We start from the raw sequence: 18,524 nt of genomic DNA on the forward strand, positions 1-18,524 counted from the left end.
GGGAGGAGAAATGCTTACTGGCAGAATGTGTTCCTAAACAATTGTAAAGCATGTTTCCAATTTGAAATACCACAGAGCTGAGATATCCTTTGATAATGAAAGAGCCTACTGAGGTCTCATTTAGCATACAGTTTTCTGAACTTAAAGACTTGAGTGTGGATGGGAAAGAGAAGCAGAAAATGTGGCCTATGAAAGGAAAAAGGCAGAAAAGGGCTTAGAATAGTGTATCAAGGAGCTTAACCTTCGCTAGGGGACCACAGAGTCATTACAGATTTCTACGGATAAGAACGGCATCAAAATGGCACATAATTCTAGATGGAGCAGCTGAGATTAAAAGAAAAACATGAAGCAATGTTAGCAGCAGAAGGATAAAGGGATTTAAGGAAAATATATGGAAGGAAGGATCAGCTGGATAGAACAGCCATCTGGATTACATCATAAAGTGTGAGACATCAGGTGGAAGCCAACGAGGTAGATTTGAACAGACAGAAAATGACATGTCTCTTATGGGACAAAGAATGAGACTGATGGGGGAGAAAGGCAGCAGGTGTCGAGTTCCTGATATGGTACCACTCTGTTCCTGGAATAAGCAATAATCAGCCCTCTAGCCTGTGATTTGGTGAATTATTTGGGACATAACTGTCACCTGTTCCATGCATGCTGTCGATAACACTAGGGCCAATGAAGGGTCAAAAATAAATCACTTATTACTTGGTTGTTGTTTCTATTCTTGTGTTGTTACTTTATTTGATAAAGACTTGCTCTATCCCTGAAGGAAATCCTGATGCCGAGAACTCTAAATGCCTATGCAGTCTCTAGAGACAGTGAATGGGCGTGAGCTCCTTGCAGGTAATAACTGGCGCTTGGTTCATTATTTGGTTGACTAACTTCCCTAAGTCTCCCCCATCCCACCTCTTCCAATTTTTTTATCCCATCAGTCTATCCTTGATCCCCCACATGCCTGTCCTTCAGCAGAGCAGAATTAGTAGATGTGTCAAACTAAATTGCCTTTCACTTTCTTCTCGGTAGTGGTCTTTGTAGCGGTTTTTGTTATCGCTCTTTGAAAATTGTTCTATAGCCATACTCTCTACACAATCAAGGAAAACTCTTTGGACATTCCAAATTTTCCCAGCATCTCTTCTGCAAATGAAGCTGTAGGTTTATGGTGTCTGCAGAGTATGAATTTGTCCCCAAGCGCTAACCTCTTTGAAAGAAAATAGACGGTAACACATAGGGACCAGTGCACAGAATGTAAATCTGTCCCCTGTACATAAATGGAGAAGGGATAGGGAGAAAATCTGGGAAAACACAGGAAAGAGCAGCCCAGACATTTTCCTGCATGACTTAAATGTCTCTAAATGCTAATTTCTCAGAATGCATCAATCCTGGACCAATTTGATTTAATCTCTGCTGAAATAAAAGATGTGGTTTGGGTTCCCTTCCAAAGTTACAGAACATGGCCATCTTAAAATTCAAATAAAACAAACTTTGGCAGCATACATATCCTCTCCCTCCCCCCACCCCCATCTCTGCCTGTGAGGCAGCATTACATAATGGGAATTCTCAAAGGAACTCAAATCCTCACCTGACTACTGAAGTCTGTGCTGCTCTGAGGCTTGGTTCCTTGGTGGTTCAAATGAAGATGTTCCTGAAGAACTGGTTACCCGTTATGCTTTAAGTTCCAATCATCTCTCACTCACAGGCTCGTATGTTAGAAATTTGATCCCCAGCAGGTTTGGGGACATTACAAAAATGTTAGATGGAGTCATTGTCAATCTCCCTATTGAATGTCCTGCCTGGACCTCAGCCCTTGCCTCCTTCTCTGTTCCCTCTCTGTCGTGATGTAATATTATTCTTGAATACTCTCCTTGGATCCAAGCTCTTCCTTCTTCTCTGCTCCCTCTCTGTCGTGACATAATATTCCTCTTTTATTACACATGCCAATTAATGTATCTAAGCATCCATGGACTGAACCCTCTGAAACCATGAACCCAAATAAAGCCTCCTTTCTTTAAATTATTTATTTTGGATATTTTTGCACAGTGTTGAGAAACAAGTAACACAGTTTCTAACCTCTATTAAATCTAGTATGAGTCTGACATATTGTAGACACAGGATAACTTTAAACTATTATTATTATTAACTGGAAGTCTGAGCAATAACCCAGCAATATCCTCCTTTCCCTCTCCCTCCTTTCCCCTTTCTCTACTCTAAGTAAACTATATATAGAACAATGGAACCTACTTAGTGTGGAAGGAATAGGTTCTTCCTCCCATTTTCCTCTTAGTATCCTTGCTGAAACTGATTTGGCTCTAGTCTTCTCTCAGAAACATCATTCCTCAGGAGTTATTGACTCTCCTTCTTTTCTTTCATGATTTTCCTTTGAATGCAGACTCAAAAGCCATCCTTGGGTCCTACCAGCAATAGGCTAAATCTTAGCATGGCTTCGTGTCCGTTCTGGCTACTTGCTCATCATCCCTGGATGATTAATTTGTATCAGTTTTCCATTTTGTTCATAAGCAGCCACCAATAGTAAGGCCTTTCTTAGTAATACATAAGAGGCTGGAAACATGGCTTATTGCTCTTATAGAGGATCAGCACCCAAACTGTACAGCGCACAACTGCTTATAACTCCAACTTTAAAGAATCGGATGCCCTCTTCTGCCCTCCTCAGGCACCTTCAAGAATGTACACAGAGACACAAAAATATAAAATTAAAAAAGACACAATAGACAAGGAAATTTACATGGTTAGTAACAATTACAATGTTATGTGACAAAAGACTCATTGTCAACTTCTTGCCAGACAAGTAGCAGTTTTCAGACCTAGACAGTCAAGCACAGGAAAGTGAGACAAGGCTATTCACCATCAGGCTCAAACCTGTACTGCCAGTGGAGTAGCCTGAAGATATATTTGGTTTTTCTCCCACAATCTTGGCCTCTGGACTGTTCTTCAAAAAAATCAACAAACAAAAACAAACAAACAAAACCTTGATCTGTCTACTAGCTAATTTTATGTCAACTTGATACAAGCCAGAGTCATCTGAAAGGAAGGAACCTCAATTGAGAAAATGCCTTTATAAACTCCAGTTTTAATCATGTTTTATTGATTAGTGATTGATTGGGGAGAATCCAGCCCAGTGTTGATGGTGCCATCTCCAGGCTAGTGATCCTGGGTTCTATAAGAAAGCAGGATGAGGAAGTCATGATGAGCAAGTCAGGAAGCAGCACCCCTCCATGGCCTTTGCATCAGCTCCTGCTTTCAGGACCCTGCTCTGCTTGAGCTCCTGCCCTAACTTCCTCTGGTGATGGACTGTGATGTGGAAGTGTAAGCCAAACAAACTCTTTTCTCCCCAACTTGCTTTTGTTCATATTGTTTCATCATAACAATAACAACCCAAACCAGGACAACTTGCTTTCCACTTTTAAAACAGAAAATAAATAAAAATCAGTAGATTTTTTTTCATTTAAAAAAGTACAATCTTTTAATCTCTTTAAAAATACTAGACACTAGATGCACCAGCAGCAACATTGGGCTTTTTTTGCTCAGGACAACTCTGCACTGTCACTGAGGGGACCCATGCCCTTCAGACTGGAGGCGAGAGTGGCTTCCAGTTGGCCGCAGTCCTCACCACTCTCTTATAATGTATTTTCATAGACTTCACTCTTCAGTCGCCAGCCTGGCACTGTGACCATTCAATTCTGCCCCCCATAGTTAAGCATTGCTCCTAAGGGGACAATATGTCTTCCTTTCTGGTAGGGGTCTCAGAAGGTGGGTGGTTTCCATCTCCTCATCTGAACCCTGTGAATCCTTCTTACTGGGTCGCTGAGATATGCCCAGACCTTGATCATCCAGGTTAGCATGAGATAGCATCTGACGGTAGGTATACTCATGCGGTCTGTCCTCACATGCCCTGTGCAACCCATCCTACCTACCTACCTCCAAGCCTCAGTCCCTTGAGGGCTATTTCCCTGCTCTGCAAGACTAGCTAGCTTGAGTCCTCAAGTTGCTGGCTTGCATAGCAAGGCTTCTCTTCTCATCATCACTAAGACTCTCCAATGCTGTACTCACTGTGGAGCAGAGAACACGGGACTATGGATGGAAGAGCACTGAAGCAGTGTTCCCTGCATAGTACAAGATAAGAAAACTTAGAAAAGCCCCCCTGGACTTTGTGTATAGGGGATATTTTGTGAGGAACTTGACAGAAACCTGTAAAACACATTGCATAGAAAGGCGAAGTTGAAAAGGGCAAAACAAACTGCTAGCCTGACAAGGGGAAAAAGGGAAAGTGTCCAGTGAAATACTGAGACCGAAAGCCCTATGGCAAACAGCTGTTCTGACCTTTGTCCCTCCCTAGACGACAAGTGACGTCTCCTCCTCCTTCATTTCAGGGTTTGTCCTGGTGATGGATGACTTGCTGTTTGCTAGGGACACGGCTGAAATGCCCAACATATAAAAACAGGGTTTACATAGCACTTCCCTACAGAAAAAGTATGTGCTTGTAAAAAAAGCCAGAGAGAGGCCTGCCAGGGAAGAAGATAAAGGGAATCCAGAGACTGGCCGACTGACCACCATCTAGCTGGGGCCCACCATCTACTTCACTGTGGCAGTCACTGTCTTTAAAGGTCGAGATTCCACAACACAAAGACACTATCCTGTCTACTCTCCAGACATTATCAAGCCAGAAAATAAAGTTCTCACCTTGTGCCATCAGCCCTGATGTGTATCCTACATTCCAAGCCTTTATGCCCCCCATACCCCCATTATTTAAATCCTCCTTCCAATTCTACCCCATGTCTAGACTCTCTCCACCTAGAATAACCTCTCCTTCTTCTAAGATCTATAACACAAAAGCCTGTGCCATGTCACATACCATTTCCTCCGTTGTAAGCATCTCAAAACCAATCAAATGCACGTCTGCCTTTTTAGACCAAATGTAATAGCTGACATCTAGCAGATGCTTAGTACATATTGATTTGAATGTGGGACTTGGCTGGACCCTTCATTACTTCCTCTCCTGTATACAGTTCTAACTCCAATAGTGAGAAGTTTCCTGAAGCCAAGGATCCTGACCAAGTCTAAGTGGTACAAACCAAGAGCAGGTAATACACATTTGCTTGACAGACATTAGTGACGTGAAGGTGCTCAATGCTTTCTCAGGAGTCATGCTGCAGTTGCAAGTGTGGTTCCTCTGAAAGAGTAAGCATCGCTTTGTGCTTGGAACACTGTCACTGGAACTCTGTACAGTCCAGAGCTGCTCAATGATGTGTTTTCACTAAGCTCCAGGGGAAATCCCCAAGTTTGCCTCAGGGACTGTCAAGTCCCACCTCAAGATGGGTGACTAGCATCAGGGTGGGCAGCCACGTTGCTGGTGGCACCTCAGATCTCCCCAAGCTGATCCCCAAGCAGGGGAAAAGAATATCACACTTAATCATTTCACACGGCAAAAGAACATATTTTTTTGTAAATGTCTTTGCTCTGGGCTCCACCTGGGACTTGGGCCTTGCATGCCACATAAGATCATGCAGGACTCTAGGAAGAGGCTCAGCTGTTAGAGGGAAATGAAGCTGGACGTCAGCCTGCTCCTCCTTGATGCTTCCCCTGCCCCCTTGAATCTCCTTAGCAGATTGAGGAAAGAAACATTGACGATTATTTGCAGATACATTTGCAGGTCTTGGGTAAGAACGCACTTGGAGAAAGACCATCGTTGGGATGCTTTTCTGTCTGTCATAGCTGCTCTAAGATCATATGCTTTTTAAGTAATAAGTTTTGAAAACCAAAAATTTTAGATAGAATTTTGCATAAGCAAATCATTTGTGTGCACAAAACTCTATATTTTTTCCCCGTGCAAACAGCATTTTCACATGCAAATTGGGCTGTTAGGGCTTTAGCTAATTGAGCAGCGGGTGTAATTCAATGAGTTTTGCAAACACAAGTGGGAAGCGATAGTGGTACAGTACCAGAGAATGATGGATCGTGTGGCTGGCAGACGGCACTACCACTGCCTTGTGCCTGCAGCTGGATGGCTTGGTTGCTTTAAGATTCTGCAGCTCTCTTAAAAGGCAGAGTGGACAAACTGTGGAAGGTGAGTACATTTTCAAGTGAATTACTGGTTATTTGACCACCGGAACAGCCCTCACCATCAACTAAGCTTACTTCAGCCTCAGACTTTCACTTAGAGCCCAAATTAGCACTTCAAAGTAGCTCAGAAGAAACGGTCCAACAGGATGCTGGCTGAGTGCTTGTGAGTGCTCCTGCCTGGCTGCCAGTCTCAAAACTGCTTGAAATGACAACTCAGTCAAGTTGGACAGTTGAAGAAAGTGTCATTGGTGTCTTTACAAGGGAGTGGGAAGGGATTCAATGTGGTAAGGAAGGATTGAAAATTTCTCAGGACCAGTGATGCAGTTTCCAGAACCAACAGAATAAGGAAGTACATTTGTTCCCACAACCTGGAGCTCAGTCATACAAAGAACACCACTGGTCTTAAGTTAATGACCTTTTGATTGACAGAGCGTGCAGATCCATCAGAGTCCCCAGGAGGAAGTCAGAGGGTTCTAAACTTGACTTCATTCTCTCTCCCTCTGCTTTCTCGGGAGGGTTACACACTGATTAAATCCAATGGAAAAAAGAGTCCAAGGCATCTTAGAGATGATCTAGATTGCCCAGCCTCCCTAGCACAGGACCTAGCACATATCAGGAGTAACAAACTTGCCCCGTTGTCCTGAAGTCTCCAGGAAGCTCACTTTAGTTTATATTTTAGTGTTTCTGGGCTGTGGTACACCAAGGTCTGTGAATGTTACACCACAACACGCTTTGTACATCACTAACACCTGAACCACACAGGGAAACTTCCTTGATTGGGAGAGCTTGTTCTCAATGTGTAGAAATCATGAAATCCCCAATAATATTATCTTATAGTTCTAATGTAGAAAAGGATGAGGCATTTGTTAAACAAGAACTGGTTGATCTGATTTATTCCCAAACCATCACCTACAGAATATAAGCTGATTATGATTATGAACGGGGACCTTTTCTAACTCTTTATTGTTCACCTAGTGTGTTTTCTAACTCTTCCTTGTCTCAGTCATTGTCTAAAATAATTAACATTTCATATTTCAGATTCAGTTGTCCGGTGGTAACCAAACAGGACCCTGCCTTTGGATTTTTCTCATACAAGCATGTGGAGGCTTAAGAGTGGCCATCTAAAGAAATACCTAGTCACTCATCTCATCAACACCATTTTCATTCTGGGCCTATTGAGTTCCAGTTCTTTCCAAGCTCCCTAGAGTCTTTCCCTCTTGCTATCACTTTGGGTCCCAGGAATAATACATGTAACTGGTATACAGCTTAAGACAAACAACCTTCCTCAAGAACCAGAAGTACCACTTTTGGGTATATATCCAAAGGATGCTCAATCGTGCCACAAAGACATGTGCTCAACTATGTTCACAGCAGTATATTTTGTCACAGCCAGAACTGGAAACAACCTAAATGCCCCTCGACCAAAGAATGAATAAGGAAAATGTAGTATATTTACACAATGGAGTACTACACAGCAAAGAAAAATAATGACATTTTGAAATTTGCAGGCAAATGGATGGAGCTAGAAAATATCATACTGAATGAGATAACCCAGAGCCAGAAAGACTATTATCATATATGCTCACTCATAAGTGGTTTTTAAACATAAAGCAAAGAAATCCATCCTAAAAATTACAATTCCAAAGAACCTAGACAACAATGAAGACCCTAGAAGAGACATACATGAATCTAATCTACATGGGAAGTTGTAAAAGACAAGATCTCCTGAGTAAATTGGGAGCGTGGGGACTATGTGAGAGGGCTGAAGGGGAGAGGAGATGTAGGGAGGGAAGCAGATAAAATGTATAGCTCAATCAAATCAATTAAAAAAATACAAAAAAGCAAAAAAAAACAGTATCCAGTATTGTTCTAGTTCTGATAGCCAGCATGTGCAGAAGAGCTTCCATGAATTTAGCACTTTAACAAAAGTAAGAGTTGTCTCAGGACATTGGATCACGTCAAGCACAAAGCATGTTTATATGACTGTGATTACTTTTAAAGATTTTGCAATAGAAAGAAGGGGGTGGAAAAGCGAAGAAGAGTAGCAAAGCATGTTTCTTGTCAGTAAAGACACTGCCTGAAGCCTACGGACAGTTGTTAGACACAGAGTAAGCAGAATTGATGGAAGATGACTGACTTGATCCATAACCATAAGCTGTATGGTGCTGCTAAAATGCCATGAAGATAATTGGCCCCTGGGTGTCTAGGATGTGGTCTTTGTCCTTCCCTTTATAGATGATTTTGAGCCTCTTTATGTGTCATAAGCCAGCTAGATCTAGGCAATGCCATCATTTAGAGATGTGTGTCCTAGGAGTTATAAAGACACACATCAAATATACCCATAAACACCTGCCAGATAGTGAGCAATAAAGAAATCTTCCTTACCAATTAATCAAGGCCTCAAAACGAAGCCTTGGTGCACTATTCCCCTTAGCAAATACAGTGGAGGGACAAGGCTGGTTTGTAACTAATCAATTGAGCCTTAGCCGCCTGGAAGTTTGAGCGAAAGTTATTTTCTTTTCTTTTTTTTTTCTTTTTTTTTTTGGTTTTTCGAGACAGGGTTTCTCTGTGGTTTTGGAGCCTGTCCTGGAACTAGCTCTGTAGACCAGGCTGGTCTCGAACTCACAGAGATCCGCCTGCCTCTGCCTCCCGAGTGCTGGGATTAAAGGCGTGCGCCACCACCGCCCGGCCGAAAGTTATTTTCTTAAATAACATTGGCACACATTAAGGAAGAGCTTCATCTATCGACTGCACTTTGACCTGATGAACACATTGAGTTCAATAGCGGTACTTTTTCTTCTTATGAGGGCTATCCATAGAGCCAAGGACTTCTGAGCGCACTCCAGTTAAAGACAGAAGATTTTGAGGAAAGGGATACATATAAGCACATTGCTTATTCAGCTAGCATTATTTAAGACAATTAAAACTGTATGCATTTGTGTTCACTTAGTTACATCCAATAAATGAATCATATTGGCTAATGAGTATTTATACTGCTTACTAACCTAACAGAATTTAGATAAGTAGATAAGCCCTGGGTACTCCTCTGAGACATGGTCAAGGTTAGGTTAACTGAAGTAGCAAAACCTACCTTAAATGTGGACAGCACCACTTCCTGTGCTGGGGTCCTAGACTGATTACAAAGGGAAAGGCACCTGAGAACCAACATCGCTTCCCACTCGACTTTTAGACTAAGGATGTAAATGTGACCCGTTGATATATGCTCCTTTGGCTGTGTATTCCCACATGCTGCTCTGTCTTCCTGTGATGCAGAGATCACCTCAAAGTGTGATCCAATATAAGCCCGTCCGTCCTTAGGATGTTTTTGTTAGACCTTTTGTAACAGAAGCATGCAAAGTAGCTGATTGATGCTGAGCTCGAAAGACAATGTTATTCCGGTCTGAATAGATAGCTGCCTCTGTCCTTCCACGTTGAACCATGAGCAAATCTGGGGCTGCTGCCTCTGTTTTCACCCCTGCTACAGACCCAGGGACTATCTGGAACACTAACTTTCTGAAATAAACCTAGGAAATGGCCATTCCATGTCTGTCCACTCTGATGATTCCTTGTGAAATCCTCAGCTCTACCTAGACCTTCATGTTTCCTGATACAGGTATGTACTATGGCTGCCCCTCTTGGAAACATGCCTTTTCACTGCCTGGGCAGTGTGATAATTCAGAGATGTCCCCTAACTTCTCGACCTCTATCCATGTATGACCCAATGATCCTTATAGCTCCTTTTGATCTACCTTGTCTATTAACCTAGCTTCTATCAGTCTGTATATCCATCCCATTAGTTCTGTCTCTCCGGATAACTCTGATGAGCAGGGACTATATACTATTCCTGGTATTTCTCTTGTCTATTGTCAGGAACCAGGTATGAAAACAGTCAGTAAGATAAAATAAGGAGGTGAATCAATGAAGATACATTGTCAATAAGGATGGTCCCAAGCCATGTGTGCTATTGAATTTAAATTTCAAATTAAGATCAAATAAAACGTAAAATTAAGTACTTCAGTTGCTCTGGACATGAAAAGAAAAATAAAACCAGTTGGTAGAATATCTAAATACAATCAAACATATGGGTAGTGGTTACCATATTGGTAGCGCAGCTATAGCACAAATCTGTCCTTGGAGAACAGTTTATGACAATGCTGCATAGGACCCATCCTCACAGCTCAGATTTCCGCCCCTTTCATACAGATATCAGTTTATATTATGCCTGTTTTTTTTCCTTTGACTGTATCTCAGAAGATTCTTGTGTTTATGAGTCGCTGATGCTTTTACATGCTTTGCTGTATAAAGTATGCTCTTAAATATTACCTTGGACACTGATTAGTGGGTTTGGCATGTGAACAGACATTGGCATTGTTGAGGTTAATGGCTTAATCATTTAGCACAGGAGAATCCTTCTAAGGCTTATTGGAAAGACTTTTATTGGTGCTCAGGGAATGCACTGTTCTATTATCCACAAGCACTCTCTGTCAGGATGTTCCACCTATATGTCCTTTGAGTGGCTGATGTTCAGAAAATGCTTCCAGATGCCTGAATTTCTTACCAGGAAAGTGAGAAGCTAATTTTTAAAAAAAGACAAGGTTTTTCTCAGATACTTCTAGAATTACCATTGTCTACACCTGGTGTTTAATCTATGCCTTTAGACTAACAAGAAGTAGTTAATTGTATGTTACTGAGATAATAGAGGCAAAAGAAACATCTAAACACAACTAATCGTTGGAGAAATTCTAGTTCTTGTACCTATATAACATTTCCAAATACCTGATTCTGAAGAATAAAGACTTGATGGAGAAGATGGGTGTTGACTAAGATTTTTGGGAAAGGAGCCATTTGGAGTTGTTTTGCATGGGTCCTCTGATTCTTCCCTTGTCCGAATTATCCCTACACAGAGAATGTGTATTATGATTTAGCTGATGAAAGTTGCAGACACTTTTGAAACCTAGTGATACAAATGAACAAAACTGTCCAAATGTCAGAAAATAAAGAGTAGCTGAGGACAGAGTAGGAGTAGAAGGGAAACGTCTTCACCAAAGGGACATATATACAGCACAAGGTATATGCCAGAATGTGATGCCTAAATATCATTGTACTCATTCATTGTAGTCTTTACTACCAACTAACAACTGCCTATATTACTTTAGAGGAGATAAGCCCTCATATGTATGTGTGTGCATGCATGTGTGAATGTGTAGTTCATTTATGTGTGTGCAGGTGCACTGTTGAGGGAGAGGAGTCTGCATTTCGTTCTGGCTGCCCTGCTAGCTTACACCCAAAATAATCACACAAAACTGTATTCATTTAAACACTGCCTGACCCATTATCTTTAGCCCCTTATTGGCTAACTCTCACATATTATTTTAACCCATTTCCATTAATGTGTATCACCACTTGACTGTGGCTTACCGGCATGAGACTAACCAGCGTCCATCTCGGGCAGGAGAACCCTGGCGTCTGCCACTCTGCCCTTCTTCCCAGAATTCTGTTCTTTCTTCCCCACCTACCTGAGATCTGCCCTGTCAACTAGGCCAAGGCAAGTTTCTTTAATAACCAATGAAAGCAACACAAATACAGAAGGAACTCTTACACCAGTGCACATTTATGAATGCATATATGGAAGTCAGTGATTGATGTCAAAGGTCTTATTTGATCAATATCCACTTTTATTACTGAAGAAGAATCTCTTAGTGAACCTGGAGTTTGCCTAGTCTTCTTGTATCTTGTCAGGCCATATTTTGTTTGTATTCCTGAGAAACCTGTTCCTTTCTGAAGAGAAATAAAATGGATCTGGGGGAGAGGGGAGGGGGTCTCTGGGGGGGAGTAGAGTGGAGGGAAACTGCAGTTGGAATGTATTGCATGAGAGAAGAATAAATTTTAAAAAGATTATTATGCATCATCGCACTGTGCCCAGTGTAGTCACCTAATCATTAAGAAAGGAAAGAGGCAACAGAAGAGTCACAGCCTGGCAGTGGAGGTCTGTAGCATCATGCAGGAATGTCTTGATAGTCTCTGCATTGCTGACTTTGAAGGGAGACCCAAAGACTTACAACCAGAGAGCACGATGACCTCCAGGAACGGTGTTGAAGAAAAATTGATGCTACCCTGAGTCTCCAAGAAGGCTTGGCCAATGCCTGGTTTTCATCCAATAAGACCCCTGTTAGGCTTCTAAAGCACAGCACTGTGAGCTGATAAATTGTGGCTTGCCACCATGAAATCTGTGATAATTTGTTACAGCCGACATAGAAGATGAATGCAATTGAGATCTTTCTCTTTGATTCTTAAGAAACGACACTATCACTTTGTTATTCCAACCACCCCCTACAGCCATGAAATATTCAGGTGTCAACCCCGAGTGCAACACTGATGCAGTATGTGGAGAAAGAAAATCTGGAGCATTGTTCAAAGGAAAAGCTGCTTCCTTATTTTGAAATTATATCTTAGACTCCACCTCTGGTGGCTGGCTCTTTTAAAATGTAATTGTCCACTTAAAATACTCTTGTACCAGAAATCTGATTCCATTTGCTTGCCTCTCTGTCTCTCCCCGGGGTCAAGCACCAGATTGGTAGGTACATCTCATATGATGATTATTAAATAAAAAAAAAAACAGAAGAGACAATGCTATCAGCTGAATTAACCAGCAGTTTTGCTGTATTTATTTCAAAATAAAAACTCTTCCCTTGCCCATAGTTGAGGGTAATCATGCTCTTTCAGCAGATTTTAGAAGAAGAAGAAGAAGAAGAAGAAGAAGAAGAAGAAGAAGAAGAAGAAGAAGAAGAGAAGGAAACATGATCTAATCTCTACAGACTTTAAAAGAAGTCCTTGTATTTTGTAATATTCTCCCCTAGATAGCTGGAATGTGGCCCTTTTGCCTTGGTATTGGGAAGGTATGGCTCTATTATATGCTTAGCTTCTCTAAAGGATAGGAAACTGGTGAATAAAAGAAATCTGGTGGAGATCAGTATTCTATAGAATGGGAAGAATCCAGGAGTTGCAGAGATTGCTCAGTGGCTGAGTACATGTTGGTTCTCACAAAGGGCCTAAGTTTATTGTTTGTTTCTCAGCACCTATGCTGCGTGGCTCACAACGGACTGTAACTTCAGCGCTGAGGGAACCAGAGTATTTACAAGCATGGATGTGAACATAAACACACACACAGAGACACCTACACATGGATACACATAATTAAATATAAGATAAATATTTTTAAATGAAGACTCTGGTCATAAAATAGTACAATTAGACTCAATATTGAAGGATAAAGTCCTTCATAGTGTACTGTATTATTGTGCCTGGTTATACCTAAGATCTCTTGGTAACAAGGAACATGTTAAGGAAATTACTTATGTGGCCTTCCCCAGGGAAGAGCACACCAATTTGTTGTCCAATGCCTGAGAGTCATCCCTGAAGACACACAAACAAGTAACATATGGACTGAACAGGTTATATTTAGAAACAGATATGTATACATAGCGGACAAAGAGACTATAAATTTGAGGGAGAGTGGTGGGTATAGGGGGGGGGCTTGGAGGGACAAAATGGAAGTTATAATTATAACTTCAGAAATAAAATCAACATTTATTTCTAGCACCATTGCCATTCCTCTGCCTCTCATCTACCTGGCATTCCCTTCCCCGTGCTTTCATCCTTCCATTTACCCCCGTGCACATTTCTTAAGAGTTGCCTCTACCTCGGATAAACCACACCAGGCACCTACCTAAGTGAGACAAGCCTCAGCCTACACTGATGGACTGCTGCAATGGCCGCCTAGATCTAACCAGCTCCATAGGGAAAGGAGGGAAAGGACTTGCCCTATGGAGTCAGCTTCTGGCAACAAAGCATAGGAAGGGAGAACAGCAAAGAGATTCAAGGAAATGGATACTAAACACAGGCCAGTCAGAACGGGTCTCACAGCAGGGCACTGGAAGCTCAACCATTATGGCCTTGAGTTGATGGCAATGCTAACTCCTCTGCACAGCATCTCGACTGGACCTGTGGTATAATTTTCTTCCAAACCACAAGGACACAATCCTGCTACAGTTTCTACCTCCCTTCCCTCTCTGTTCTCCTTCAAGGTATTCTAAGTGGGTACTTTCTCTGGGATTTCTACTTGTTTGTTTGTTTGTTTATCTTTTTATTTATTGTGTATGCTACATTTTTGCAGGTGCTCAAGGAGCCCAGAAGAGGGCATCAGATCCTTCTGGAGCTGGAGTTGTAAGCAGTTGAAAGCTTCCCAATCTGAGTGCTCAGAACTGAAGCCAAGTCATATTAAAGAGCAACAAGCAGTGCTAACCACTGGGCCATCTCTCTAGCCCTTTCTTATGGTACCTCCTGCTCTCACTTTTACTATGTCAATCAACCGGACTGCTCTTTCCTGCACTGGAGAACTTTCTCCTTTGCATATTCACCATCTCTCCACCATGGGCAAGTACATTTGAAAAATGTTTATTAGCTGTTTTTGTATTTTCATTTCTCTTCTGAGCAATCCAAGTACTAATTAAATAAAGAGAGACCCCGGAGATAACAAGGAAATTTATAGATTAAAAACAGCTTCATTAATTTAATAAAGATTTTTAAAGCTAATTTCTAGTTTATTAAAAGAAACAAAGAGGGTGATAAAGAAACAAGCTAACCAACATTTTTAAAAAAAAAATATCAGGCAAATTAGAATGTGGGGTGCCCTATGGGAAAATGCTTCATTTCTAACAGTCAATGTAGAGTAAAGGGGCACAAGGGATTTTTTATGAGTCCAGTGAGCATTTTCTAAAGAAGGCAAAATGGAGACTATTTTGGGTTCAAAGGCCACGTCATCACTACTGAAACTACCCTTATTCAAAATCCATAGATGACATTTCAGCAATAGAATTATTGCATCCAATAAACCTTTATTTAAAAACAAGCTGCAGACCAGATGTGCCCAACTGTGGATATATAAAGAGTTTAAGAAATAAAATAGGTACAAAATAAATAATGGACACTTTGAACTTAGACGTTTTAAAGAAGCCTAAGTACTGGGGAAGACATGGAAAGGGCAGCATGCTGTCTGAGGAGCACGGAGTGGCTAACAGGAAATAAAATAGCACTGTGTTGGAGGAGAGACTAACAAGGCACTTCCGGATAGTTGTATTTTTTTTTATTTGCACATCTCGAGGTTTTGAATTTATATATTTTTAATAGCTTCCATTTTGGACTTCAAATATTACTTACAACATAAATTTGCAACCTTTATTGCAAATGAAGCAATTTGTCCAGTGTATTTAAAGGATTTTCCACCACTCTTCCCATCCCATGTCTCCCAACGACCCCCTCTCTCTTCAGGGTGGTGGGTATGACCTGTGAACTAAGTCCTCTTGATATTATACTAAGGAATTCTTCTTAATGTCATTGAAACAGATTGTGAAAAATTATAGGACCCCAGATTAACTCTTTGCAGAAGATTAAGAGGCACATAGTTCCATTGATAATCAAGGTACAGTTACCTCAAATGGTAGAATCTTCTCTATTGTTCCTATATAACAGAGGCTGCAAGTTTTTGTTTGTTTGTTTGGTTGGTTGGTTGGTTTTGGTTTTCCAAAACAGGGTTTCTCTGTAGCTTTGGAGACTGTCCTGGAACTCACTCTGGAGGCAAAGCTGGCCTCAAACTCATAGAAATCTGCCTGCCTCTGCCTCCTAAATGCAGGGTATAAAGGCATGCACCACCACAACCACCCAGCGAGGCTACAAGTTTTAATATAGCTCAATATCAAAATTTTTCATTAACTATAGAGCAAGTGTGAATCACATATGTTTAAAATTATCTGGTAACTTCAAAAATGAATATAATGTATTTAGATCACATGTACCACCCACTCCCTTCTCCAACTTAGATTTTTCCATCATTCTTATATCATCTAAAGCCTTTAATGTCTTAAAATTAATAAGATCTGATATTTACAGTATTAACTTAAAATTATACTATTAATATTAAGATTTTTATGAAATGTTTCTGTATAATAACTAAGAGAATACAAATTATCTTATTTAGAAAAAACACATCAGAAGGTGTTAAATAAAACTCTGAGTCCTATATTTATGTGTCATTGCTTAGGAACATTCACAATAAAAGACAAGGCAAAAAAAAAGTTGCTTTCAAAATAGAAGGGATTTGGTACCATCTGAAAAAGGAATTGAATGCCATGAGGGATCAGGTGTGGAGAGGACGTCCTGGATTGAGACAGAGGTAGACTCAGGAAAAGGGAGAGAGCAACAGAGAGGGCCATCCCATCAAAAAAAAATGCAATGGAAACAACAGAGTAAGAACACAGAACAATATGATTTCTGCTTAGCATCTTAAGTATCAGCTGTCATTTTTATATCTACTTTATTATAATCAAGATTTGTTTCAATGTTTTTCCTGATTAAATTTTCAAGAAAAGTAAACCATATATTTTTATGATATCTGTACAGGTTCTGGATTGTTTGGAACAAAAATGCTATGCAAATCTAAGATATAAATGAATCTCATCAGTTACACCATCTGTGAATTTTAAAATTAGAAATATGCAATTCAGCATTGAATGAGCTTACTGTCCTCACTAGGACACATGGGTGTGATTCAGATATGCAAAGTCTATGCGTTCTTGCTTTCTGTAATGTGTTGGAGACACACCCCTATGCACACACACCATAATTAAATGAAAATCTATCACCATCGAGTACATAATGGGCTGGTGAAGTTGATTAGTCTTCGGTTCCATATCTATTTTTCTTATCTATTTGTTAAATCACAGTCTCTCTTATTTTCACTGTGGCCTTTGATTTCTTATTGTTTGGATGGTTTCCAAGGAGCTTACCAGTTGTCAGTCAGCCCTATTGTGCTTGTAGGCATTACCCAAACCCCTTATCTTTCAAATTCCCAAATCATCCCCTTTTAACCGCATTCCCACCATCAGAACATTTTCCAGTGTCTCAGCGGAGAGGTTTTGCCATGTGTGAGTCAGTGTTCCATCATTGGAACTAATCTGAGATAATACATTTACAAAGACAGAAAGCTCATTTTGACTCACAGTTTAGCAAATCCCAATCCCTTACCTATTGACCTCATTGCTTCGGGGCCTGTGGCAAAGCAGAAAGTTGTGGCAGGGAACATGTGCCATGGCAAAGTCCATTCAGCTCATGACCAGGATATTAAAATATAACAAAGATCTTAGAGTTCTACAGTACTTTGAAGGCAATCCCCAATGACCTAAAGCTTCCCACAAAGCTCCTGCTCTCTGAAGTTTACCATCTTCTCAAAACAAGTCTAAGTAGGGGAGAAGCTTTTGGCACAGAGATCTTGGAGAGACACTGAAGATCCCCATGACAACACACTATCATACATCACAGGCATTCATGTGCAATCCACCTTTTAGAAAGTTGCTCTTTGCCATTGAACGTGAGTCAGTACCAAACCTTCATCTACCTGTCTTCTCTCTCGGCCCACTCTAACACATCAATAGTGTCTGTCTTTCTGAGAAGTAGATGCTAAAATAAATGAAGAGTATAAAAGTATTAGATAAGATACCATCAGACTATGATGAGTTTTTACAGCTGCAGAAACAAATGGAGAAGAAAGGAGAATTTGGCAAGGAGAGTCTTGAAAGAGGGATGACCATAGGACGGGGAAGGAAAGGGAGGATGGGAGGGTTACAGTGATTAAAGCATCTCTAATGCTTGTGTGAAAATGTCACGGTGGAACCCGTTGTTATAGACAGTTACTATATGTTCATAAGAGATGAATGCAACAGGAAAACAATGAAATAAAAATAAATGTCATCACATTATATGAAAGTTCACAAACATTTCTCATATATAAACACGTATTTTGAGCTAGTCTTTCCTCTGTAAATAATCTAGTATCATTTTTTGAAGAAAGACGAAGACAAGAAAGAATATGAGGAGGAAGAAGAGTAGAAAGAGAGGAAAGAAGCGGACAAAGTTTAAAAGCCTAAAGGGATGCTCAATCATGCCACAAGGACATGTGCTCAACTATGTTCACAGCAGCATTGTTTGCCATAGCCAGAACCTGGAAACAACTTAAATGCCCCTCGATCGAAGAATGGATAAGGAAAATGTGGTACATTTACACAATGGGGTACTAAACAGCAGAAAAAAAAACGACATCTTGAATTTTGCTGGAAAATGGAAGGAGCTAGAAAACATCATTTTGAATGAGGTAACCCAGACCCAGACAGATAATTATCACATGTACTCACTCATAAATGGTTTTTAAATATAAAGCAAATAAAATCAACCTACAAACAACAATCCCAGAGAACCTAGACAACAATGAGGACCATAAAAGAGACATACATAGATCTAATCTACATGGGAAGTAGAAAAAGACAAGATCTCCTGAGTAAATTGGGAGCATGGGGACCTTGGGAAGAGGTTGAAGGGGAAGGGAGAGGCAGGCA

This window comes from Alexandromys fortis, unplaced genomic scaffold (assembly GCF_014885135.2).
Source record: "Alexandromys fortis isolate MF-2015 unplaced genomic scaffold, M_Fortis_MF-2015_v1.1 scaffold_55, whole genome shotgun sequence".
Taxonomy (NCBI): Eukaryota; Metazoa; Chordata; class Mammalia; order Rodentia; family Cricetidae; genus Alexandromys; species Alexandromys fortis.